The sequence below is a fragment of the Callithrix jacchus genome, chromosome 1 (genome assembly GCF_049354715.1).
Source record: "Callithrix jacchus isolate 240 chromosome 1, calJac240_pri, whole genome shotgun sequence".
NCBI lineage: Eukaryota > Metazoa > Chordata > Mammalia > Primates > Cebidae > Callithrix > Callithrix jacchus.
In genome coordinates, this window is record NC_133502.1 from 38,607,085 (window position 1) to 38,635,069 (window position 27,985).

At 37.4% G+C, this 27,985-nt stretch overlaps 1 long non-coding RNA gene across 4 annotated transcripts in view; it reads left to right on the forward strand.

Moving 5' to 3' along the window:
* Positions 1–7,331: 7,331 nt before the first annotated feature.
* LOC128931402 (uncharacterized) overlaps positions 7,332–27,985 on the forward strand; it is a 537,214-nt gene continuing 516,560 nt past the window's right edge. For all 4 annotated transcript variants that reach the window (XR_008479765.2, XR_008479755.2, XR_008479757.2 and 1 more), the window contains exon 1: positions 7,332–7,431. This is a non-coding gene — a long non-coding RNA (uncharacterized LOC128931402). The remainder of the gene's footprint in view (positions 7,432–27,985) is intronic.

Sequence of the window (27,985 nt, forward strand, 5' to 3'; positions counted from 1 at the left end):
ACATTTTTTTCTAAAAATGTGCAGTGCTTCAATTCACAATTGCAAGGATATGAAATCAACCTAAGTGCTCATCAACCAGCAAGTGGATAAAGAAAATGTGATATATGTGTGTGTGTGTGTGTGTGTGTGTGTGTGTGTATTTAATGGAATACTACTCAGCCATAAAACGGAATGAAATAATGTCTTCTGCAGCAATTTGAATGGAGCTGGAGGTCTTTTTTCTAAGTGAAGCAACTCAGGAATAGGAAAGCAAATATCATATGTTCTTACTTATAACTGGGAGCTAAGCTATGAGGACACAAAGGCATAAGAATGATATAATGGAATTTGGGGACTCAGGGTAGGAGGAAAGCCTGCAGAGAGATGAGGGATAAAAGACTATATATTGGGTACAGTGTATACTGCTTGAGTGACAGGTGCACTAAAATCTTGGAAATCACCATTAAAGAACTTATCCATGTAACCAAAAACCATATGTACCCCCAAAAACTATTGAGATACAAATAAACATCAATGAAAAAATAAAAATAAAAACACCCAATTCTTGCAACAAGAATAATTTTGGGAATCTGTCTATCTGACAAAGGGCTAATATCCAGAATCTACAGAGGGCTTGAACAAATTTACAAGAAAAAACCAACAACCCCATTAAAAATTGGGTGGATATGAATAGGCACTTCACAAAAGAAGACATTTATGCAGCCAACAAACATATGAAGAAAAGCTCATTGTCACTGGTCATTAGAGGAATGCAAATCAAAACCACATTGAGATACCATCTCACACCAGTTAGAATGGTGATCATTCAAAAGTCAGGAGACAACAGATGCTGGAGAAGAGGTGGAGAAATAGGAACGCTTTACACTGTGGGAGTGTAAATTAGTTCAACCATTGTGGAAGACAATGTGGCAATTCCTCAAGGATCTGGAACTAGGAATACCATTTGACCCAGCAATCCCATTACTAGGTATACACCCAAAGGATTATAAATCATTCTACTATAAAGACACATGCACACACATGTTTATTGCAGCACTGTTCACAATAGCAAAGGCTTGGAACCAACCCAAATGCCCATCAATCATAGACTGGATACAGAAAATGTGGCACATATACACCATGGAATACTATGTAGCCATAAAAATGATGAGCTTATGTCTTTTGCAGGAACATGAATAAAGCTGGAAACCATCATTCTCAGCAAATTAACACAAGAACAGAAAACCAAACTCCTCATGTTTTCACTGATAAATGGGAGTTGAACGATAAGAACACATGGACACAGGGAGGGGAACATCACACAGTGGGGCCTGTTGGAGGGTAGGGGGCTAGGGGAGGGATAGCATTAGGAGAAATGCCTAATGTAGATGACGGGTTGATGGGTGCAGCATATCTTCATGGAACAGATATACCTATGTAACAAACTTGCATGTTCTGTACATACCAAGACTTAAAGTATAGTTAAAAAAATATTCTCAAGCTCCACATTTTTACAAGGATGTTTTCATGTTTGAACTGTATGTAATTAGAAAACATTTGGGATTGCATAATTTTCTGCCAGGTTGCTGTCATGTGTCATCTTCTAGACTAGGAGTAGTAGCACATAGTAGAGGTTCAATATGTGAATGTTGAATGCTTATTGAATGAAATTACTATTTATGTAGGAGGTGGCATATTGGTATCCATGTTTAACATGACTTGATATAAGAAGCTGCAGGAAACACACACACTGACTGAACCTTTCCCAAGACAGCTCACAGAGTCTCTATAGATTGGAAGAACAAAGAAAGGGAAAGACAAGAAAACTAAACCAAATTAATATATCTATTTACAATTCAAATCATTCATAATAAGGACATTTTGAACTAATTTCAACTATTGACATTTGTGTGCCTTCATAATATAAACAGGCTTTGGCTTTTCACGAAAAGATACATTTTTTTTTCAGGTTCATTTTCTTTATTATTAAAAAAAAAACAGAAATCAATAATGGAAACTTCAAGACCATGATAGACAATGTGCAAAAATCATTACCAGAGAATCATAAAAGATACACTCTTTTTGTGAAAAATAATTTAACTTTTCAGAAACCATTTAAAAAATATTGCACCCAAGAAAACACAGCAATGAATATGTAAAATGACAAAGAATAGATTTTATGATATAGAAAAGAGCTAACAAGGCTTTTTGTTCCTTTCAAATATTCCAGATCCTACTGAATATTACCATACAGCGAAAAGCAATTTTCAAAATAGCAAGTGAAGAAATCAAGTATTTTTAGGACTCCGAAATGGCTTCTACTTCCTAGGACTCCTTGCTTGTATGAAATTATAATTTATATTTCCCTTTAATTAGTGCCAATTCTTTTCTCAAAAAGGAGGCATATTTCCTAATTCAACCCAAGTGTCCCCTTGATGCCACCTGTTGTTATCTCATCCTCAGAGTTGACCTGCACCAGTTTTTTGATTCAGGTAGTAAGAATGCAGTAGTCAGGGGAAAAGTTGCTGGCTGATGTGCCAGCATATCCTATCAGGTATTTCTTAGGTTAGGTTTTGTGACAGTGCCACTTGATAGGATGAAGAGAATAAAAGCCACGAGCCGTTATTGTCATGCTGCCGGAAAGCTAAGAGTCCCTCACTGGGTAGGTGAAGGGATGAGTAAATGGACCAACTCAGTATTTTAGTGGAGCTCTTGCTATCAACCATTTCCTCAAATAAGCTTAAAAGACTATAGTTATATCAACGCTTACAGCCCGATATCTTTATTTCTAAGAGAAAACATGCCCACCAAAATTTTCCATGGTAAGTCATAACTTGGGAACTCTTGGTTCAGCATATCTTATGAGGCACAAAATTTAATAGAATAAAATAGAGATTACATGTTAACATTTTAAAACGTGTTTTTATTTTATTTGTTCCCATGACACTGTGTCCTGTAATCCCATCTCCTGTTTCCTCTCAGTAAGTTTAATTATCATACATTTTCCTAGCACTAGACACAAACTGAAAATCTAAACTTAAAATATTTTTACAGACAGATTGACAGGAACTGGATTTCATATTAGGAGACACTGTTAGTTCGGGACAATGTGTTCTTTTAAAAAGTACACATGGCCAAGGAATTCTGTCAAAATTCATTTTGAAAATTAGAAAGCAAATAAAGCAAACATAAGAAAAAATTCCCTGTAGCTTTTTTTTCTCTGTTATTACAATATATATATTTTTAAATGACAGCAGCCTCCATTTATTGCTTCACCTATTGATGTAACCATAGTGGTATCATTGATTTCCAATTTTTGGGCAATCGTTTTCTTGCTGTTGGAAGCCCAAGTCTATTCATTTATTATTGTATGTACTCAAGGGAGGGAGGTGAGCCCATTATTCTAGCGGTGCACCAGCTGGTAAATATTTAATGTTTATTCCCATCATTAAAATTATGTTAGGCTGGGATATTGACAGTTACTCACATGCACAGATTCGTGTAGCCTGCAGTACATAACATACTCTTCAGTCACTTATAGTTCATTGCAGCTTTGCAGTTGGACTTACTTGCTGTGTAGTAGTTTTGCAGCATTGTTTTCCACATGGTTGTCCTGTTGTTCAGATTTGAATTTCAGTTAAGCTTGATGTCTTTTGGTGGAAGGATTATGTAAGACACTTGATCCCTACCCTTGAACATTGTTAGAACTTTAGATCCTCAAATGTATTTAAGTATCATCAACTTTTATAATAATCATAACACTTATGTTTTCTCATGTTATTTCATTTTTTTCTTCTCCTTTTTTTTTTTTTTTTTGAGATGGAGCCTTGCTCATGTTGCCCAGGCTGGAGTGCCATGGCGAAATCTTGGCTGACTGCCTCCTGGGTTCAAGCAATTCTCCTGCCTCAGCCTCCCAGGTAGCTGGGATTACAGGCCCCTGCCACCACATCCAGAAAATTTTTTGTATTTTTAGTAGAGAGCAGGTTTCACTATGTTGTCCAGGCTCATCTTGAACTCCTGACCTCAGGCAATCCATCTGCCTTGGCCTCACAAAGTGCTGGGATTATAGGCATCAGCCACCACGCCTGGCCTCTAATGTTATTTCTTACTAGAGATCCTTTGCTGCACCAAGAGAAATTCTGCTTTCAGGTTTTCATCATGCAATGAGTACTTTGCTTCTTGTCATGGTAGTTATTTAAATTTAAACCTTTGATTTTATTTTGTGATCCTTGGTGGTCTGTCCAGCCTCAGTTTTGGAAGCCATTGTCATCTTCCCAGGTATCATGTATCTGCTGGTTCTTACAAGGGATCATGAAGGCCCAAACATATCTAAGACAGTTCTAGAAACTCGTTTCCTACTGGGTTGGCATTGATCAGCTCAAATTTTGACATCAAGGTCACAGGGCTTTTTGATCCTTGCATTGATTCTTGCCTTTTGTTCTTAGATTTGACATTTGGCTTCTATCTTTTGGGCCTTTGGGCTTCCTTTATTCCCTAACGGTTTTTGGTCTGGCTGTTCCCCCGGCTCTGAGTAGTCACAGCTTCTACTGTTTCTCATCCAAACCTAAAGTATCCGGTCCTGATCCTAGCCAAGTACTTGATCATCAACCCAGTTGAGTCAGAACAGCAGCCCCTTCTAGAGAAAAAATTCATATATCGTTTGATCTTTCCTGTCTCTTTTACAACAAAACAGGTACCTGACTCTTGGTTTCTGGTTAGGGGTCTCAGAGGTTCTGTGCTATTATAGCAGTATTCCATTAAAAAATTATAAATTAATATTAACTACAGCTTATTCATTACAAATTAGATATCCATTAGTTTCTCTACAGAATTATTTCTATAAACTGTCTCATCTTTGGGGAAGCTCATGAGAATCTGAGATAAATAGGATCTCTAAACAAACTTTTGGCTAGTCATACTAGTGAAATAAACAGAAAATTGGAAAATGATGAAATATTCTACCTATTATATGTTTAATTCATCAAGTGCATTTTTAAAGGATAAGTTTCTTTCTGCATAGTTCTAAGAAGGGATTAATCAAATATGCTAAAATATAATGTTTTGTTAAAAGAAATTATGGGTGTTGAAGGAGGCAGGCTGCCTGGGCCCCACACCTGGCTTTGTGTGATTTTGGACAAGTCATTCAATCTTTTGGGCCTTGGTTTCCTCATCTCTGAATGATAATGTTTTGAAGATAAAATAACATATGAAGTATTTATCATGATATGTATATTAGTTGATGGCTTTAATCTAAAATTAACAGAAATTCTGACTCAAACTGACTGAAATACTAACACATTTTTTTTTTCTCATGTAACAGGAAGATCAATGGTAGGGCATTGGTTACTTCCCTTAAGGGGTGGTTGAGTCATAGCTCTATGATGTTATAGAGATCTAGGTTCTGTCCCTCTTTGATCTCCCAATTCTTAGTGTCAGCTTCATGCATAGGTAGTAACATGGCCATAGCAGTTTCTACATATGACAAAACCCAGAAGAACAAAGGATGCTATTTGTGGACTGGATATTTGTGTCCCCGACAAATTCATGTTAAAACCCATTCCCCAATGTGATGGCATTAGCAGTTGGACCTTTGGGAGGTTAGTAGGATTAAATGAGGTCGTAATGGTGGAGCCCTCATGAATGGAATTAGTGTCCTTATAAGAGTCACAAGCTTATTTCCCCTCTCTGCTCTCTACCATGTGATGAGAAAATGAGAAGTCCCCAGTCTGAAACCTGGAAGAGAGCCCTCATCAGAAACTGACCATGCTGGCACCCTAAACTTGGACTTCCAGCCTCCAGAATTATCAGAAATATACTTCTGTTGTTTATAAGCCACCCAGTTTAGGATATTTTGTGATAGCAGCCTAAGCTGATTAAGATATTACTCCATTTTGCAGCTTCTCTTAAACAGGGATAGTGGGAACCTTCATGAAAACATCTTTGTAGTTTTCTTTGCCCATTACTGAATCACTAACAAAGGAAGAGAAATTCCCCTTAGGCTCTACCACATACAACTTCCGGATTTGAAAATGGAAGTTTTTTCCCAAGGTGAGAAGTGGATATTCCAAAATCATGCAAACAATTTTGATGGCATAAGAACATCTTCAGGGCCTAGTGTTACAAGTAATTGAGTTCTCTGCACCTTTGGAGATGTGTCATATTGACGTCACTGAGGAAAAAGCACCAGGAAATAGGTTTTCCTTGCTAGCCATTAGGATGATTTTCAAGATCCTAATTTTTGTAGAATAAAGAGTTAAATATAGAATTTTTGGTACTTCTCACATTTAAAATAGGATAGTAAAATACTGATTCTTCAGTATCAATTTTTAAATGAAATTATTATAAAAACTTAATTTGCATGGGCATTTCACATTCTTATGGTTTGAGCCTTCATGTGCCTGTAGAGAAAGGTAGGGCAAATAGAAATCTATTTATTTCACAGGTGTAACCAGGGGTGGAAAGGTAAAGTGATTGTACTTAACATCACTCTTCTCACTAACCCTAACCCCAGGCCTTTTCATTTTACCGTCAACACGTGCCTATTGTTTCCCTTGATGTTCCGTCTCTTCAACAAGGGGATTTGCTCTTTAAGGCACGGGATATATCCTCTATGTATTCTGGTGTCTAGTATTTTAGATTTAGGAAATGTTTGTTGATTGTAAATGATTTGCAGAACTAAAGCAAGCTTAATAATCTTGAGTTTGAATTTTTCCTTGACAATGATACACTTCTAGGCAAAGCAATCTCCGGCCTGGATCAGTCTTGGAGGGCATTTATTTATACAAGGAAACTCATTCTCTTATGAAATTAAAAAATAAAGGCAATTTGGGGCTTAATTTCCTCCTCTTGACTTTTCATGGCTACTTCATAGAATTTTTTACAGGTTAGATTATATTTTAAGACACAAAGCTACTAGCGCACCAGAAAACCTGAGGATTATTTAGCCAAAGACAGATGTAAACAGAGCCAAAATTAAATCCAACCAAGATAAACAAAAAAGAAAAACCGAAACCATTCCCTGGAAGCAAACAGAATTATCAGCTTCCAAACGGATTTTCCAGGAGAGAAGAGCACAGTCAATTAGAAATGGATCAAACTAATATATGCAGTTCAGGGTAAGATAACAACACTAGCATCAACAAAAATCCACCATGATTAAGTAGTCCAAGATAGTTTAGCTCTGTGTCCCCACCTAAATCTCATCTCCAACTGTAAGGCCCACGTGTCAGGGGAGGGGCCTGGTGGGAGGTGATTGAATCATGGGAGTGGACTTCCCCCTTGCTGTTCTCGTCATAATGAGTGAGTTCTCACGAGATCTGGTGGTTTAAAAATGAGTGGCCCGTTGCCTCTGTCTCTCCTGCCACCGTGAGAAGACGTGCCTTGCTTCCTGTTTGCTGTGATTGTAAGTTTCCTGAGACACCCAAGTCCTGCGTCCTGTAAGCCTCTGGAACTGTGAGTGAATTAAACCTTTTTTCTTCGTAAATTATGCAGTCTTAGGTAGTTCTTTATAGATTTGTGAGAATGGGCAAACAGAATATATAAGACCACTTTCTGGCGTAAATAAATAATTTTTATTAAGTTATGTTATTATAATCTAAGAAGAACTTTATAAATGAATTAAATAGTGCTGAGTTTTCTGATAGCCTTCGTGTTTGATTGGTGTGCTGCCCCATTGGCAACACCTGTATGGGTCATTTCTATCGTTGGGCATAGGCGGGAGGATTCCTCCCTGAAAGGGCTGGGATGAGGAGTGCAGGGCTAGAATCTAAACCCAGATAGTGAAATATGTGGCATTGTAGCAGCACTTACCTGCTTGGAGTCATTTAAAATGGAGGCTAATTGTTATTATTTTTTTCTATTTTCACCTGGTGAACTCTGTAATACTGCAAAATCACTTTGTATTTTATCAGTGCTTTCATCACAAAATAGGATCCTCTGATTGGACAGTTACTGCACAGGCTTTTATAGGCAATTCTGTGGTGTGTGGTCTGTGTAAATCCACAGGAAGAAAAATACATAAAAATATATATTAGCATTCAGTCGGAATATCACAATTCCAAGTAATGTGTGAATAAACAAAAGAATAAAAATATTTATAATTATTAAAATTGGTCATTACTTAAATACAGAACTTTTATTTTATTAATGCTATTTGTAAGCAAACTTTGTGATTTCTTTCATCTTTGATGAATGAGAGATTTGAGTGCTACTGTTTCTGATGTAGCACTTATGTCTCTGGGTTGTGATTAACAAATAAGGATTTTTAAAACCAGCAAACAGGCTGGGTGCAGTGGCTTCCGCCTGTAATCCCAGCACTTTGGGAGGCTGAGGTGGGTGGATCACTTGGAGTTCGAGAACAGTTTGGTCAACATGTGGAAACCCCGTCTCTCTCCCCCGAAAAAAATACAAAAATTAACCAGGTGTGGTGGTGCTTGCCCGTAGTCCCAGCTATTCAGGAGGCTGAAGCACCAGAATTGCTTGAATCTGGGAGGCAGAGCTTTGCAGTGAGCTGAGATCACACCACTGCACTCCAGCCTGGGCTACAGAACGAGACCCTGTCTCAATAAAACAAAAAACAGGCTATTTCAGTACTATAGTAAATGTTGCACTTTTCAAAAGATGCACCTTGAGTTCATGGATTATCTAGTTCGTTTATGTTCTCTCCCTTTAAAAACTGGCCTGCATTTTAGTCACTTCACCAGAGAAAAAGTTAAAAAAAAAATCAGAAACCAGGCATGGTGATGCATGCGTGTAACTCCAGCTACTCCGGAGGCTGAAGTGAAAGGATCACCTGAGCCCAGGTATTCCAGGTTGTAGTGATCTGTGATTAAGCCACCACACTCCAGCCTGGGCAGCAGAGTGAGATCCTGCCTCGTAAAAAAGTGAACTAACTGTGATGGCTAAATGGAATTTTATTGTTTGAAATAGTTTTCAGATGCTCATCTTGGCCTTCGTCGTGTCTTCTCATTTATTAAAGCCTCTTTCAAACCTGAGAGTCACTGAGTTTTAATGATGTGCTGAATTGTTTGTAACCTCTTAGCTGTTTTGGTTTAGTAAAGCATGGCAGCCCCATTTTAATTGACAGTGGCTCGATTCCAGTTAAATGCAAATGACCCCGATGAATTACTTTTCAGCCAATATATTTCCATAAAATATTTCTTCACCGTAGGTGAAACCAAATTGAAATTACAGTTCAGGTAAAGAGAAAAGGCTTTTGAAAGTCCTGATGTAATTGTTGATTGCTTGTTGGAAACATATTTAGCTGTAGTTTCAGCAATACTTTCTATTATTAATCTTATTACTAAATTATTAAAATATTTCTTGGGAAAACTCATTCATTAAATCTGACAAGTTCTGTTGATTTTAGATGGTGGGTACATCTGTAAGCACTATAGCATCACTCAGTTATGTAGATCCTCAGTGAATATGAACTATGATAGCTAAGGGATATTGCTGGAAGATGCAATGGATTCTTATATAAGGCAGTGTGTGAAGGAATATTGTTTGCTTGTAATAGTTTGAATATGTCCAAGTTGTAATTTGGGGAATGGACTAAATGACTTCATGAATTTCTTCTAGACCAAAGATTCAATGACATTTTCCCACGGTTAAATCTAATTGAACTTGTTTAGCATCAGAAATTTCAACCTTATATTCAGACCCCTGTATGCCCTATTTATTTTTATATGTAACATAGATACAAAATAAATCCTTTTATGCTACTGATAGCTAAATACTGTTTTCTAGGGCCCTTACTAAATCCATGCATTATGATTTCTGTTAATTTTAAGAAGCTTTCACTAATAGAGTCTTCTATTTTTCTGCATCTTTTTTATCCTTCATCAACCACAGTTCAAAATTATTTTCCTGCTTTTTTCAGAGTAGGTCTCAAATGCCTCTCCTCCCCTAAACTTGCATACCTAAATTAATAAAAGTACTCAAGAGAACAAAGGAGGCTTCATCTCCTTATATAGTAGTTGGGGGCCATTGCTAGCAATAAAGAAAAAATAGAGATGATACGGGGACAATGGAAGGTCACTGGTCTACGATGTTTTTCCCTGCATATTTTTTAAATCAAAATGTATTTAAGTGATAACAGCTGGTCAAATGTTTTTCTAGTCTAATTCAAAGAGGATTACCTCCTAGGGTGCCCAGTCACTTTGGCAAGACAGCGATTTATTAAGCAGATGTCACATTTGATTACATTAGCTCTCCTTTCCCAAACATCAGCTGCAAAACAATTAGTTTCTTTTCTAGCCTCTCTCCCTTCCAAATTGTCTTAAAAACTTTACTCTATGGCATAACGACCTATCTGGAACTATTTGGAAATAGCCTGCCCCTGTCTGTTTCTTAGCACTCATCTCTGGATGTTATCTGTCACTTTTCCACTTCCATCAGGATATGGCCTGGGAAAGTGGGGCGAAAGTAAAATTCCAGCAGAGTTGTGTCCAGTTGATGCTGATAGGCCCTGCCATTTCAGCCTGGTCTGTTAGGAATACAGATGCAGCTTTAGCTAAAAGGTAGCACACTGAGATAAATTAGAAAGGTATCCAGAATAGAGACATTCTCATTGTCATTTTTTTCTCTGTATTTATAATCAAATCCTCATTAAGCCTATAGGACCACCTGGTACTATTACATTGAATAGTAAATTCAGTACAGATAATGCATCCAGCTGGGAATACTTAAGAAAACTCAATTGAATGCTTTCTGATGTTTTTAATAAAAACAGGTTTTAATACTTAAATGAAAAACTGCAGGATTTGGGTTCCATTGTATGCTGGTCTAAATTAGAATAAGCCATAGTTGAATATTTTCTTATCACTTGAGAAATGCTATTGAACGTCTTTTGATTGTTTCTGTAGCCACAGCTGAGTATAGCAATTTTTTTCTGAATATATTTGAGAGTTTGCAAAACTGCTTACAATACATGCTTAAACAATGATATGTTTGGATTTAGTTAGTAGGACTGAAGTAATTGTATATTTAAATCTACAGAATGAGGCTCTGGTATTTGTTGTAAGCTTCAGCAGTGTGGCAAATCTATATATTTATCTCTCTACCTTTGAAGCTTGCAGTTACCTGCATGATACACTGTTTTTTCATTGGAAGTTACCTGTTTTCATTGTATTCTGAAATTTGTTTCATCTTCCTTTAATAATTTTTCATTTAATTCAAGGATTAACTGTATTCTCTCTTCTTCCTTTCTTCCCTGCTAACAGCTACAGCATTTTCATGATGTTCTAAATCTTGCAGCAGGGAATAGAATATAAATGGAATTCCAAACAAGGAAATGCATAATAATCCATCACCTTTTTCTAGGGCGGACAGATATCAAAGGAAGTTTATGCTTTGCTTTCAGGGTTTTTACGTTCACATATTATTTTCACTGAGGCATTTAAAATACTTTATTAAGTTTTAGTGTTTTCTGAGTTTCTTCTTATTTTATATCAACTGATATATTGAGTAAGCAAAATATTTATTCCAATAGTTCTGCTATTGGTCTATTCCAAAGAAATACGTCGTTTTCTCAGGAAAGGCTATGTAAGTGTGCTTGATTTGTAGTTCCAGGACCAGCAGCAAACTACTCAACATCACAGTTTCAAATAGTAAGACCCATGCCCTTATTTTACAGAAGACAAACAGTTATGTCTAGAAGAAAAGTCACTTAGCTAAGTTACCAGCAGAGCTTGATGTACCTTCAAGTATAAGCTTGTTGTTTCTCATGTCGGAGTTTTCCTGCATTGATTGAGCACTGACTGCATGCCAAGACTGTGTAGATGACATTTTTGCGTGGTATACATTTCTCTTTAACTTCTATGACTTTGCAAACTTCAGAGTACATATATCTATGAAAAACCAGTTAATAGTTACTATTTAAATTAATTTTCTTTGGGAAATATTGGACCTAAGCAAACCAAACAAATGATAATACTAATTCACCTAAAAGAAGGACACTAACATAATAAGTAATAGGATTTGTTTTCCCAGGAATAATGACCCCAGATAACTTGACAAACTTTTCATATATATTGTCAGATAAGTCACAATGTAAAAATCCACAGATCATAGGCTCTGATACCAGAAAGGCCCAGGTTCAAATCCCATCTCTATCATCTATTGGTCGTGACTCTTGGCCATGTTATTTGAACCTGGGGAAAATCAACATATAAATATAAATATGTATCGTTTAGCATGCATTCTGATTGGGACATGGCCAGGATGCTATGAGAACATGGAGAAGGGACCCTAGCAAGGCTGGAGGTGTTGGAGAAGTCATACCTGACCCTTTACAATTGAAAAGCTAACATTCAGATCTGTGGGATGATCTGAAAGGTGCAGGAAAGATCTCTCGTTTGAAAAATACATCCTCCGTCATCAACCCTTTCTTTCAGTAACATACAGCTAGGATAGACTTACTACTGTTATAACTTCTTTGGAATCAGGTCTTCTCCATAAAATACAAATATGTCCAAAGAGTGGGGTAGTATATTCAGAACATATATCCCGGCTCTCTCTTCTCTCCTTTTACATGGCAGGAGGGACAGGGATTTCAGGAAATGAACAAGGATAAAGGGTGTGTATATAATGGAACATTATTCAGCCTCAGAAAAGAAGGGAATCCTGCCCTTGCGACAATACAGATGAACTGTGAGAAACATTGTTAGACTAATCACTGAAGGGCAAATACTGTAGGATTCTGGAGTCATCCAAAATAGTGAAACACAGAGAGAAGCATAGAGTAGGTGGTTGCTAGGAGTTGGAGGAAGGGGAATGGAAAGTTGCTGTCCAAGGGGCTTAAAGCTCAGTTATGGCCAGGCATTGTGGCTCACGCCCATAATCCCAGCACTTAGGGAGGCTGAGGCAGGTGGATCATGAGGTCAGAAGATCGAGACCCTCCTGGCTAACACAGTGAAACCCTGTCTCTACTAAAAATCCAAGAAAAGAAAAAATTAGCTGGGTATGTTGGCACATGCCTATAGTCTCAGCTACTTGGGAGGCTGAGGCAGGAGAATTGCTTGAACCCAGAGGTGGAGGTTGCAGTGAGCCAAAGTCACACCATTGCACTCCAGCCTGGGTGATAGAACCAGAATGTGACTGTCTCAAAAAAGTGTCCGTTATGCCAGCTGATCTAGAGATTTGTTATACAGCATTATGCTGATAGTTAGCAATGCTGATTATACACTGAAAATTTTGTTGAGATCTCATGTTAAGTGTTCTTATCATGATAGTGAAAAGAGTTGTAAGGAAGAAGCTGGAAGGGGTTTGAAAGTGCCGAGCTCAGATGTCTGGAAGGGCACTTCTCTGTAACAGGAAGGGAGTGGGCATGGGAATGGTGAATGTTAAGAAAAATTTCACTGAGCCAGTTGCTTTTCTCAGACCTAAATGAGTTCCTAAAATATTTAAACAATAGTGGAGACAAATTTTCGTACTGTGACCATCTAAAACTGACAGTTGGAAACCTGAGAGTGTCAAGGAAGGATTTTTCTTCATCTTCACTTTCAGCTTACACATTTTATGTAAAAAACATGAGAGTAAGCCTGTCTACGAATGTGGAAGGCGCCAGTAAAATAGGTACGACAAAGGAATTACCTTTCACACGAATACAATTTTATATATTTGTAAAAGCCTGAAGCCAGGGTTGCCTGAGAGCTAGATAGAATATGAAGAGAATCTTGGAGAAAGGTATCTAACCAATCCTGAAGCTGCAGTTTTCAATCCCGTGTGCCTTGTTACGCTGGCCTGCTGACCATGCTAGGAAAGGGTAGGATTTCCCTTAGATCTCCTAAGCGCACCAATGGACAACTTGAGTCACAGTTTTTGGTTCAAATACCCTCTGAGGCTTCCACTTTAACCCTTGGAAAACCAAATAACTTACAGTTTACTTCACTTCTAGCTTCCCAGCTTACGTGCTTTTAATAAGGTAGATTTCTACCATATCTTATCAACACAAAAAGTCAGTTACATGAGCAAGGCAGGCTTTTGGAGTCATTTTTAGTATATGACTTTATTTTCAAATACAGGTATGGACATTAAATATGACCAGGAACAACATAATATCTTTATGTGCTTTATATGTTAAAATTTTATCAGATGTTTGAAGACAAATGAGTAATAAAGATGACTTTAAAAGTTATTAGTTTTATATAGAATAAGTGATGAGATTATTTAAACAGCCAAATAGGGAAACAGTTATTAAAATATGAAGAGTATTTTTACTCAATGCTTTTAGAAAAACTACTATCTATGGTTAGACATGTTTACAGAAATACATTACAACAATGGAGAGTAGATATAATTCTAAACTTTGTGAAATTTTTAGGGCATTAACACTAAAAATGAAAACAAAATAGACTTTAGAAACATTAATTTTTATTTATTTGTTTTTACTTAAGGCTTAAGCCTTCCAAAAAATCCTTTTAAGAAATTCTTCCTATGTGTGAGGAACAATTAAAAGCAGAATGCCAACTCAAGATTTAAAAGGAAAAAAATCTTTAAAATTAGCACAACAGCCATGAAAATGATCAGTGATCCAGATATAATGCAGGCTGTAAATAATGCATACAAGAAGTTATTAGACCTTGTTAGGAAGGGTAGCTATGATGACCAGCAAACGTTCACAAGAAAATTGATAAGCTGCAAATTTAGGAATTTCAGAAGTGATGCTGAAGTTTGCATTTGACTGGCCTTCTGAAGGCCAAGGTCAAGGCTGAAGCTAACTAGCAGATTTCAGAAAGTTCTGTGGCTGAATGTGAGCTTCTGTGCATCTCTACCTTTGGAGGGAATAAAGGCTACTTTAGACAGTAGGATATCACTAGAATAGCGGTAAGTCATATGATAAGTTTGTGCCTACCATTCAGAGTGAGCTTGAACAATGCTAACCACAGGAACCCATCAGTGGATGGTTTATTCAGCTTAAGTAAATTAGTCAAACCACTTATAGGAGAGAACATTGCCACACCCAGGTACACAGAAGCAGACTTAACATACTTTGGAACAAAAGGTCATTGTTTCCATTGATGCCACAAAAGAATTATCCAGGTAAACCTCAGGATCTTAGCTTCCACAATGTGATTTACCAATTCCTTACATAAATGTTTTCTTAACATTATTTCCCTTGCCTGTTCTAATAGACTTAGGTCATCAAAATCTAGCCAGATCTCCAAGTCATCTTTGGCAAGAGGAAGGGAAGGAATGGAAGATGCTATGACAACCTCTCTGAGGTTGAAAAAGATAGGGTTTCCAAGCCACATTTACCTTCTTTCATTTATTTTCTCCATTTGGCTAAGGAGAAAATGATCTAAAATAGTAATGTATGAAAAACTAGATATGTTACAAACACACACTATTAAACACCACTGGGATTGCCTCTATGTTGGAGATCCTTGTTCTATGATCTTACTGAATTACTAGTGTAAGCTGCCCAGTAAACTCTGCAGTTGGACATTCTCTGTTGTCATGGAATCCTAAGTCCAGCCAGTTGGATGAAAGAAGCAGGAAAAGTGAGCTCGGCGGTAGTAATTGGGGTTTGCAGAATATTTACTACTACTGACAAAGGAGATGGGACAGATGAACCAAAATATAGATGAGTATTCTAAAAGTATTTTTCATTTTTTGAGGTATAATTGACAAAAATTTTATAGAGTTGGACCAGATGCAGTGGCTCACACCTGTAGTCCTAGCACTTTGGGAGGCTGAGATGGGCAGATCACAAGTTCAGGAGATGGAGACCATTCAGGCTAATATGGTGAAACCTCAACTCTACTGAAAATTCAAAAATGAGCTGGGTGTGGCGGCATGTGCTTATAATCCCAGCTACTTGGGAGGCTGAGGCAGGAGAATCACTTGAACCTGGGAGGTGGAGATTGCAATGACTTAAGATTGTGTCACTGCACTCCAGCCTGGACGACAAAGCAAGACTGTCTCAAAAAAAAAAAAAAAAATCCACTTTCAGCAAATTTCAAGTATACATTATCATTAAGTATAATAATAATGCTGTGCATTAGGTCTCCAGAACTTACTCATCTTATGACTATAAATTTATACCGTTTAACCAACATTTCCTCATTCTTTACTCCCCTCACCCCTAGGACCATTCTATTCTGTTTCTATGAGTTTAATGTTTAAAGATTCTACATACCAGTAAATTCATGCAGTATTTGTCTTGTGGTGTCTGGCTTGTTTCACTCAATGCCTTCTAGGTTTATTCGTGTTGTCACAAATGGCAGTGTTTCCTACTTTTCAAGGCAGAAATAATATTCTCTCTGTGTGTGTGTGTGTGTGTGTGTGTGTGTGTGTGTTTGTGTGTGTGTGTGTGTGTGTGTTAGATTGAGGCTGGTGCAATAAGCCCAGCTCTATGACTAAATCCCTTTAGTTATATCTTCTTGCAGGCATGTACATTAGGACCGTTAACATCACTTGTGTCCTTATCAAGGCAGGCCAAAAGTATTTGTGTGAGCCATATCATTCCCTGTTTATAACCAACTCCAGTCTACAGCTATGACTTCTGTCAGATCTTAATGATGTTGGGGACCATGAATTTTCAAATGTCCTGTTCGCTCTTTAAGTGCTTGACAGAAAACTTTTGGAGGAGCAGTAGCTTTGGTTGCTGGCCTGGGTTGGAGCTGGGAAGCTATGATGGCAGATCTTTGCTTTGGACCACGATTTATGGAGCTGAGCCTGAAGCGAAAATGCTGCATCTAGGATGGAAAATAATGAATAGCAAGACTGTCCAGTAGCATTTTCATCCAAATCAATATTCAGAGACAGGAATCCAAGTACGAAGCCACAAATACTTATTGCATCTTTGTGTGCTATGTATACTAGGCACTGGGGATGTACAAATGGACAAAACCTGATAAGTCACTCCAGGCCGAGGGTATAGTTGGCCTGAAGGGGTCTCTGAGCTGGACTTTTAATCCCAGCTGCTTTGCATAGTACCTTTGAAGCAGTGGGCTTCAAATCAGACCTTGGCATTACAAGATCTGATCGATGACTATGTCATATTTTCTCTTGTCCCTAGGAGTGTGAATCTATTTTTCCCTCTGTCTTGAATACTTTTACCAACTGCCTTCTTCCATCACGGATACCTATTTCCTGGATAACTCCTAGGTATTCATTCTAAGTCACAGCATCACTTCTCTTGGGAAGCTGTTCTCAATTCCCAGGCCTAGGTAATGTGTCTATCCCAAGTGCTTCCATAACACCCAATATTTGCCATTGTTAACATACAAAACACATTGAGTTATAATTTCCTGCTTCCTTTCTGTGTTGCCCACAAACCTGTAGCTTATTAAGGCCAGGGATTCTGTAATGTTACCAATATTTCTGTAGACCCCAGTGCAGTGACTAGAACATGGACTCTAAACATTTGTAGAATATGTGAATGGTTGACAATATATGGAAGAAACAACCATCAGTCAACCGGTTGGGACAGAGAAATGTATATATTGTACCAAATCATTCTGAGTTAACGAGGTGAAATCTGTTTACCTATCTTTTTGTCTATTTTTACAGCCAAACTTGGAAGCCACAAAGTTTATTTTGAGCCATAATAATGAGACATAAAGGATTCTTTCAAATGTGTCTGGTAATCTGGCAAATTATATTTTCTAAATATGGCTTCATCAATATATATCCCATCCCATATGCTTGTCAACAAACATGACATTGACAATGCTGTCTCCTCATTAAAACTGAATACATGTCTGGAACTGCCTTGACCAACAGGATGTGGTAGAAGTGATGCTGCGTGATTTTCAAGTCCAGGTTATAATTAGGCAGTATGGGTTCCACCTCACTCTTTCTCTCTCTTTTAGCTTGCTTACTGTTAGAACACAGCCACCAGGCTCTGTGGAAGCCCAGACCATGTGGTGAGGCCATGTGTGTATGTTCTGGCCCATGTGTTTATGTTCTGGTATCCCTAGCTCAGACCTCAGCTGACAGCCAGACTCAAATGATTTCAACAAGCCTTCAGTGAGCAGCCTTCAGATGATTCTGGGCACAAGATTTTAAGCCTTCCAGCTGAGGTCCAGACATAATGAAGTAGGCGCAAGCCACTCTGTGGTCACAGTATGAATTCCTGACTCACTGATATTATTGAGATATAATAAATGACTATTGTTTTCAGCCACTACATTTTGGGGTAATTTTTCTGTAGCAATAGCTAATAATACAAGTAGCAAAGTCATTTTCCAACTTTCATATTAGTAATGCTGGCTTTCTCACTGCAGTTAGAACATGCATCTTCATAAATAAGTCAATACTTGTTATAAATATAACAAATTTATGTAAAAGAAGGGAATACTGTAGAAATGATAATTTTAAAAAGTGAAAATTAACATTTAAAATATTGTAAATTAAAACTATCCAGATTAAGAATTAAAGTTAAAAAAATTTAAAAATACTAGACTATAATAGAGTTTAAAATCAAAGTTAGGACTAATATAAGTAAAATGGATTAAAAGTGTTAAAATGGAAACTCCACTGCTGATTTCAGCATGTCCTTCCTTCGTTTCTTCCTTCCTTTTTCCCTTCCTCCTCCTTTCTGATAAAGAACCAATTTGTAAAAAAAATCTGTCCTTATAGAAAAGAATTAAATACATGAAAAGAAGCTCAATTTTACTCGCAGCTAAATACATTCAAATTAAAATTCCAATTATGTATAAGTACATACATGCACACACACATAATTCGTTTATTTTATACAAAAGCCCACAATTTACTGAGACCTCCTTTGCTTTTACCTAGTGTCCTATTTCTGTTCCAGGAGTCCACCCAGGAGGCCACATTAGATTCCAGGAGTCCACGCAGGAGGCCACATTAGATTCCAGGAGTCCACGCACGAGGCCACATTAGATTCCAGGAGTCCACGCAGGAGGCCACATTAGATTCCAGGAGTCCACGCAGGAGGCCACATTAGATTTAGTTGTCATGTTTCCTTATGCTTCTCAGATTGTAACAGATTCTCAGACTTTCCTTGTTTTTGATGACCTGGACAGTTTCGAGGAGTACTGTTCAGGTAATTTTAGAAAGTCTCACAATTGAAATTTGGTTGGTTTTACTTATGATCAAATTAAGGTTATGGGTTTTGGGGAGGAATACCAAATTGGCAAAGTGCCATTCTTTTCACATCACATCATGGTGTATACCCTCAATATGGCTTATTCCTGGGATATTAGCCTTGGTAAAGATTAATGAGACGTTATGTTGGATGTCATGGATTACTGAAAGATTTCTCCACTGTAAAGTTATTTCCCCCCCTTTCCACATTATACTCTTTGCAATGAAGTCACTGTGAGCCTACATTTAAGGTATCCTCTACCTCCTTAAGGGGTGTATATCTACATAGATTTGAATCTTCTTAAAATTAAAAATAGTCTAAGGATTTAGTTTTATATATTCTGTACAACATGATGCTTTTAAAATTTGTAGACACTGTGGAATAGCTCAATAGAGCTAAGTGCCATATGCATTACACTGCATACTTGTTTTGTGATGAGAACCCATAAAACCTACTCTCAGTGATCTGTAAGAATGCCATACATTATTGTTAACTATATGCAACTGGAATTCTTCTACATGGAAGTTTGTCTTTTCTCTCCTATTACTTATTTAATCATTAATACCAGTATGGACTCATAGATACCTATTTTACATTCCAGGTTACAATCCACCATGACTATTTTGTTGCTCAAGTTGTTCCAGGTTTGGCCATTCTGAGCTCCTTCAGTTGGGTATTGTGTCCCTTTGACATACCACTGTCACTGTGATTTTGCTTTTATTTTTTTTGACACTTAATTATTTTCTGAGAACACTAGATACTCCAGACTCATCTTGTTTATTCCCTGCTCTAGTTTTAGAATTGGCCATTTCTCCAAGGAATCTTACTGGAGACTGGTATTAAAAGCCACGATCTGGGCTCCAGGTATGCTTGTTGCTACTAAGGTATTACTGCTTTTTGTCCCTCTCAGCTGACAAAGCTAAGAAATATATGTGTTTACCCTGATATGTGCATATATACATATCTGTAAATATTTCTACATATATACAGCTGTATCCATATTAAGCTAAACATGAGTTTATACTGATGTCTCCTACTCTAATCTATTACCACATGGATAATTCTAGTCTGTTCCTCTTGACTGTCTGTAACCTCCTATTCAAACAGTGAAAAACCTGCCTCCAGCCATTTGCCATTCATTTAATTATCATCTTTTTCTCTTTCTCTTTCTTTTTTCTCCCTCTTTCTCTTTTTTCTCCCTCTTCTTCCCCTTCCTCCCCACTCTCCCCTCTTCCTTCCCCCATCCCCCCTTCCTCCCCCACCTCCCCTCTTCCTCCCCCTCCTCCCACTTCTCCCCCTTCCTCCCCTTCCCCCCTTTTTTCCCCCTTCCTCCCCTATACCCCCCTCCCTTCCTCTTTTCTCTCTGTCTGTCTGTCTTTCCCTTTTCTCATTCTGTCACACAGGCTGGAGTACAGTGGTATGGTCTCGGGTCACTGCAACCTCTGCCTCTGGGTTCAAGTAATTTTCCTGCCTCAGCCTCCCCAGTATCTGGGATTAAAGAAGTGCACCACCACATCCAGATTTTTTTTTTTTTTTTGTATTTTGAGTAGAGATAGGATTTCATTGTATTCTATGTTGGCCAGGTTGGTCTCAAACTCCTGACCGCAAGTGATCCGCCTGCCTTGGTCTCTCAAAACGTTGGGATGACAGGCGTGAGCCACCATGCCTGGCCTTAATTATTACCTTTATTTTACATGTATAGTGGTTTTTAGAATTAATAACCAGTACTCTCATGGATTTAGCTAGAAGGTAATGCTCATCTACAGTTTCTTTTGCCTTTATTCTTACAGACTTCACTTATTTCCAGTGTCACAAAATCAAGATGTTTTCTCCCATTCCCCTCAGTGATGATGTTTCATGTATTTGTGATACAGTTAAATTCTTTTGTTATATACTACATTCCATCCTGAAATCTTCCAACCACCTATTTTTTAAAAAAGCTTGTACACATTGTTTCCTCTGTACTATAAAATTCTGTGGGTTTGACAAATGTATGGGGTTTTGTATACACCATTAGAGTTATCATGAGGCACAAAATTATGCTAAAAATCTCCCATGATTCATATATACAACATCCTCTGATATAATTGGATTAGTATCTATCATATTTGTGACTATTCTTTATCCTTGAGTTTGTTCTGTTTCTTTTCTTCTCGCTTCAATTGAGCATTTTATATGATCCCATGTTACCTCTTTAGTGTTTCAGTCAAACTTTAAAAAAATTTTAGTGGCTGTTCTTGAGTTTACAATATACATTTTTAACTAATGTAAGTCAATTTTCAAATTAACCTATAGCAAACCACAGGTAGTGCAAATAATTTATGATGGGCTATTCCCAATTCTACCTTACGATCTCTTGTGACATTGCTGTCATTCACTTCATTCAATACATCATGACTATATTTTTAACAGTCAATTATTTCTCAGATTAATTAAGAACAGTTTAAAAATTATTCTAATCTGAGTCAAGATTCAATCAGAAAAAACAACAGTAGTTAATATATATATTGAACATTTTTGTAAGGAATTGGCTTGTACAGAAAGAGCTGTCTAGACAGTGCCCAAATCTGTAGGAGAAGCTGTCAGAAAGGGCAGGCTGGAGCTCTGGCTGCTAAGCCAGAGACCACAACTGCTGTCCGCAGGTAGAATTTCTGTTTCAGGAAAAACTAAGGCTCTGCTCTTAAGAATTTTTAACTAATTGAATTAAGCTTATTTGGATTATCTAGTATAACCTCCTTTAAAGTCAACTGATTAGACATCTGCAGAACACCTTCACAACAGCACCTTATTTCTTTTTTATTTTTCCATAAGTTATTGGGGTATAGGTGGTATTTGGTTACATGAGTAAGTTTGGTGATTTGTGAGATCCGGTGCACCCATCACCCGAGCAGTATACCAGTTTTAGTATATGTGCTGCTGAAGCGAGCACCACCCAAGCAGTATTCACTGCACCCTATATGTTGTCTTTTTTTCTTATTGCATTTTAGGTTTTGGGGTACATGTGAAGAAAATGCAAGATTGTTGCATAGGTACACAAGTGGCAGTGTGATTTGCTGCCTTCCTCCCCTTCACCTATATCTGGCATTTCTCCCCAACTCTCCACCCCCTGCTGTCCCTCCCCTATTTCCCCCCAACAGACCCCAGTGTGTAGTGCTCCCCTTCCTGTGTCCATGTGTTCTCATTCTTCAACACTCACCTATGAGTGAGAACATGTGGTGGTTGATTTTCTGTTCTTGTGTCAGTTTGCTGAGAATGATGGTTTCCAGGTTCATCCATGTCCCTACAAAGGACACGAACTCATCATTTTTGATGGCTGCATAATATTCCATGATGTATATGTGCCACATTTTCCCTGTCTAGTCTATCATCGATGGGCATTTGGGTTGGTTCCAGGTCTTTGCTGTTGTAAACTGTGCTGCAATGAACATTCATGTGCATGTGTCCTTGTAGTAGAACGATTTATAATCCTTTGAATATATACCTGGTAATGGGATTACTGGGTTAAATGGAATTTCTGTTTCTAGGTCCTTGAGGAATCGCCACACTGTCTTCTACAATGGTTGAACTAATTTACACTCCCACCAACAGTGTAAAAGTGTTCCTATTTCTCCACATCCTCTCCAGCATCTGTTGTCTCCAGATTTTTTAATGATTGCCATTCTGACTGGCGTGAGATGGTATCTCAATGTAGTTTTGACTTGCATTTCTCTAATGACCAGTGATGATGAGCATTTTCTCATGTTTGTTGGCCTCATGTATGTCTTCTTTTGTAAAGTGTCTGCTCATATCCTTCGCCCACTTTTGAATGGGCTTGTTTTGTAATCCCTCACCCCCACAACTTTTCCCCCAAGTCCCCAAAGTCCATTTTATCATTCTTATGCCTTTGTGTCCTCATAGCTTAGCTCCCACATGTCAGTAAAAATGGGCGATATTTGGCTTTCCATTCCTGAGTTACTTCACTTAGAATAATAGTTTCCAATCTCATCCAAGTCATTGCAAATGCTGTTAATTTATTATGACTGAGTAGTAGAAATTATATACATACATACATTTTTATATATATATATAGTGACAGTTCTTTATCCACTGGTTTATTGATGGGCATTTACCTTAAGATCAGTATTTCACTAAATAACCATGAACTGTAGTCTCGCTAAGTGGGTGCATAAAACTGACCATCATGCCTTCATTTATTCATTCTCTGATATTCTTTCTTTCTTAATGTAGATCCAAGTTTCAGACCCATGTTACTTACCTTCTGCCTAAAGTTTTTAAAACATTTCTTGCAGGGAAGTTCTATTGGTGATGCTTTCCATGTTTTTATTGGAGACACTCATTTCTCTTTCAATTTTAGTAATTTTGATGTACATAAAATTCTAGGTTGGTGGGAGTTTGTGCTTATATTACTTTTTTTTTTTGGTTATATAGTTTTTGGCAAGAAGTGTACTATAGTTCCTATTTTTGATCTGTCTAAAGGTAAAGTGCCCCCACATGCCTCACACCAGTCTAGCTTCTTTAAAGATTTTTCTTTCTTTCATTTTCTGCAATTTAAATATGACATGCCTAGGAGTAAGTTTTGTTTGTTTATGTTTATTTTGCTTGGTGTTTTCTGAATTTCCTAAATTTGTGGTTTGATGTCTGTTATTGGTTTTGGAAAGTTCTTGGCCATTTTTATTTCTGTTAAAAGATAAACTTAGATATATAAAATTTTAAAGAGTTGATTTGAGCATTCAGCAAATCACAAGTTGGGCAGTGCAAAGCACAGGTATTTCAGGGCTGCGCTGAGGGGGCTCAGGGGAAAACTTTTGTTCCCAGAAGAAAGATTGAAAAAGAATTTGATTGGTTTTAAAATGGGAAATCCTTAGTTAGAGGTTAGTTGGTTGTTTCTGACTGGTAAAGTCTCTAGTTAAAAGTCAACTGGAGGTTTCTGATTAGTGAAGCTGCAGTTTTGTTTCTAAGTTAGGGAAATTTCTATTCATTTATCTTCAAGTCCACTGATTCATTCTTTAGCTCTGTCCAGTCTACTCAGGAACCTATTAGTCATTATTTATTTCTGTTAGTGTTTTTGATTGGTTAGCTTTCCATTTGATTCCATTTCTCTGCTTACCTAATTCATCTATTCTTACATGTCGTCAACTGATTCTATGAAGCCTGTAATAAACTACTCATACTTAGTTACTTAAATTTTCTGCCTAATATTTTGAAAATCTTTGTTTTATCTGAGTCAGCTTCTGATTGTTTGGCACAATGTAGCTACTCAAATTTTAGTGAAAAGATAAAATGAATACCAGAATAAATAAGGATTACATTAAGCTCAATTATTGAGGTTCAAAGACATAGACTTTTTAAAAATACATGTTAATTATGTTTAGTAAAACAAATTAAAAAATGGAAAGTAACATACTATGATAGGTTGAATAATGCCTCCTAAGATATTTTAATTTCTTAAAAACAGTGAATGTTATGTGAAAAAAGAGACTTTTCAGATGTGATTTGGTTAAGCACCTTGAGAAGGAGGAGTCATCCTGGATTATCTGGGTGGACCTTAAATGTAATCACAAATGTTCTTACAGAAGGGAAGCAGAGGGGGATTTGATACAAAGAAGGCAATGTGACCACTGGAGTGGGATTCTATGCTGCTGGTTTTAAAGACAAAAGATCAGACCAGGATGTAAGAAATGCAGTTCTAGAAGCTGGAAAAAGCAAGGAAATTAATCTTCCTCTAGCGCAGGGCACTGCCAACAAACACTTGGTTTGGTCTAGAGAAAACATTTCAGACTTGTGATCTCCTGAAGCATGATGGAATATTAAATTTCTGTTTAGGGTACCAAATTTGTGTTCATTTATGGCAGAGGTCATAGGGAACTAATATACACACTGAAGTCCTTAACAGATAGGTGAGTTGGCCCTATTTTTCCATAGACTTGAAAACCCCCACCTGAATGGGAGCGCTCTCGGTGGTGGAATCCACGTAAATGGAGAGGATGGGATGGAATCCCCCAGGTGCTGCCTCTTCTCATTCATTGCCTCGCTGTCTAACAACTTTAACTCCATGCCAAAATATCTGTTTTAAGTGAAGTTTACCTGCCAACTAAGGGATTATGAGGCAAAAAAGAATAATTCATGTCTCTCTGGCTGTGTAACTTCAAAGTCTCTAAGGTTGAGCCTCTTGGCAAGCCACGGAACTGAATAGTCAGCACACATTTAGAATAAAATGAAAATTTTCTTAGATAAGTTGCCCAAAAAAAAGTCCTGAATATGAGCAAAATAGAAAAGGATACCTTTGAAAGTATGAAAAATGTTAAAGAGGCAGAAACATGCCAGCATATATAGAATGCGACTAATTTGATTTAAACAGATGTGTCTCCAAGTTGACTTGACATTTTTGAAGTATTTTGTTTCTCAAAAGAGAAAAAAAAACTAAATGAATAGAAAAAAATCTGAGAAGTTAAACAGATACAGCATAAATAAAATAATTTTGATAAAAATGAGTATCAGGCAAATATACCATTAAAGACATTAATAAGGAAAGGAGTCTAGTTATTCTCATGTGTGGTATCAAAAGTAATTCTTATATTTCAAAGACTGTAAATGTCTGTAGTATGTATCATTCTACTAAGTACAACCTGTGAAAGACCCCTATATTTCAGTAAGTGACTAAAATACTTTCATCAAAAATACATTCTGTTGGGCCGCTGAATTCCTTTTGTAATATTTACCCTCGCAATCTCAAGTCTCTCCCAGTGATTTCCAATGTACAAATCATTACACATCATCCTTTGAAGTCAATCAATATTCATCATCTACTATGTAATAGGCACTATTGAAGCTTCTGTCTCCAAAGAGTTCCTTAATTGGAGGATTTGTGGGCAGTAACTATCTGACCTATCATCATTTCATATTAATTTTAACATTCTTATTACCACCCTAAAGCAAATGGTCACATTGAAAAAATGATACTGTTTTCAAAGGATGCCCCTGAGTAGTCTACTGAAAACATTTCATCAACACATTGGTAATTTTTTTGTTTATCCACATATTTCTTAACAGTATTAGGAGCAATTTTCATTCTCAAAAGTTTCTTCTCTTGGACTGAATAAAACTTTAAGAATAACTTAATCATTATGTAAACATAATGAGTCTACATACCTTCCCCTTTATATTTTAGCTTTAAAAATTATTAAATTTTATTTTAGAGAACATAATTTTGTTTTCAGAGATAGGGTCTCACTGTCACCCAGGCTGGAGTGCAGTAGCACATTCACAGCTTCCTGTAACCTTAAACTTCTGGGCTCAAGAAATTCTCTTGCTTCAGCCTCTTTAGTGGCTGGGGCTATGGGCTCAGGCCATTATGCCTGATTTTTTGTTTTATTTTTTGTGGAGATAGAGTCTCACTATGTTGCCAAGACTGGTTTCAAACTCTCCTGGCCTCAAGCAGCTCTCCAGGTTCAGCTTCCCAAAATGCTGAGATTACAGAGCTGGCCTATTTTAGCTTTTATCTGAGATACATCCTTTACATGTCACATTCATGCTGTTCTTTTCTACTTATTAATTTAACTTTTACCACACTAGTTGGTTTTTGCTAAAAATCACAAAGCTGGACCAAGATAAGGAATTTGTGTCACATAAAAATGAGAATGTAATGGGGATAGTGTGGCCTCATTATGTGAACTAATTGCAGTGGCATCTGATTTTTTTTGTACCATGTAACTGTAGTGCATAGCAAGGAATATTATATTTCAGAGAGTATCACAATTGCTGAAGTGAAATTATATGTAATAAACTTCCTTGGCCCACTGTCCCTTCAGAATTTCAGTCCTAGCAGCCAGATCATCTATGTTCCTGTGGAACTGGTAGGGACATAGCAGAGGCCCTGGGCATTTGGCAAACTCAGGTAGAGGCTCGTGGTCAGGCCAGCTGTGCTGCTGGTTTTCCTTAACCTTGGTCTAGTTAATTGGGCTTTCATCTTTTACTTTCAAGAAGTAAGCCTTGGTCTTACCTGTCCATATTATTTTATATCTGGGGGTCCTGCCTGGGATCCCAGTTCCTTCATGACTAAAGTTTCCTGGATTCTTGACAATCTTCTGAGATTTGGACTCCACTTCTGTCTGCGAAGTCCAGGTATCAGAACCAGATGGACTTTAATTCTTTGGTATCTGACTTTTCTGCTTAGTTTCCTCCATCTTTAGCTCTACCTCTTACCAGAGCCACCCAAAGTCTTCCTGGAAATAGTCTCTGTCTGCTAAGAATTGACTCTTGGCTGTTCACGTCATTCACTCTTTGAGCAACTCTTGACTTTCCCCCTCTAGACTGTGCTTAAGAACCTTTCCTCATTACCTACTATATCTACCCCATTGCCAAACCTAGGGACAACACCAACTGCTTTTTCCATATCCATAAGTAAATTACAGATGAAATTTTGAAAATATATTGATTTTTTTCTTTAAATTTGGTATACTTTTTATAAAAGAATTGTAGACTTCTATCAAACACATTATGTAGTGAAAAGTGAAAGGCCCACCTTCTGTATCCTCTAATATCACTCCTTAAAGAAACCAGAGTTAACTGTATACTAGGAATAGTTAGTTATCAACCCAACTGCCATGTTAGAATCAGCAGAATTTAAAACAACTAGTCTCCACTCAGTGGTGTTTAAGAACCAGTTGTGTGAGGGTAGGGGAAAGAGGAAGGGTCTAGCTTGTGGCAATTGTTGATTACTCACGAATACTCCCATTATGAACAATTTCAAGAAACCAACATGAAATTGTGAAGTTAATTGACTGGATGGAATTTCTGAAAATCTTACAATTGATTCTTATGAGGTGACATGAGCTAGCTTTTGTAGACAACTGCCTCCAGCCCCATCCCATCCCATCCTACTGTAAATGAATCAGAATCTCTGGGGATCAGTTCAAGGTCATCTGTCTCATATAGAGCTCTTGG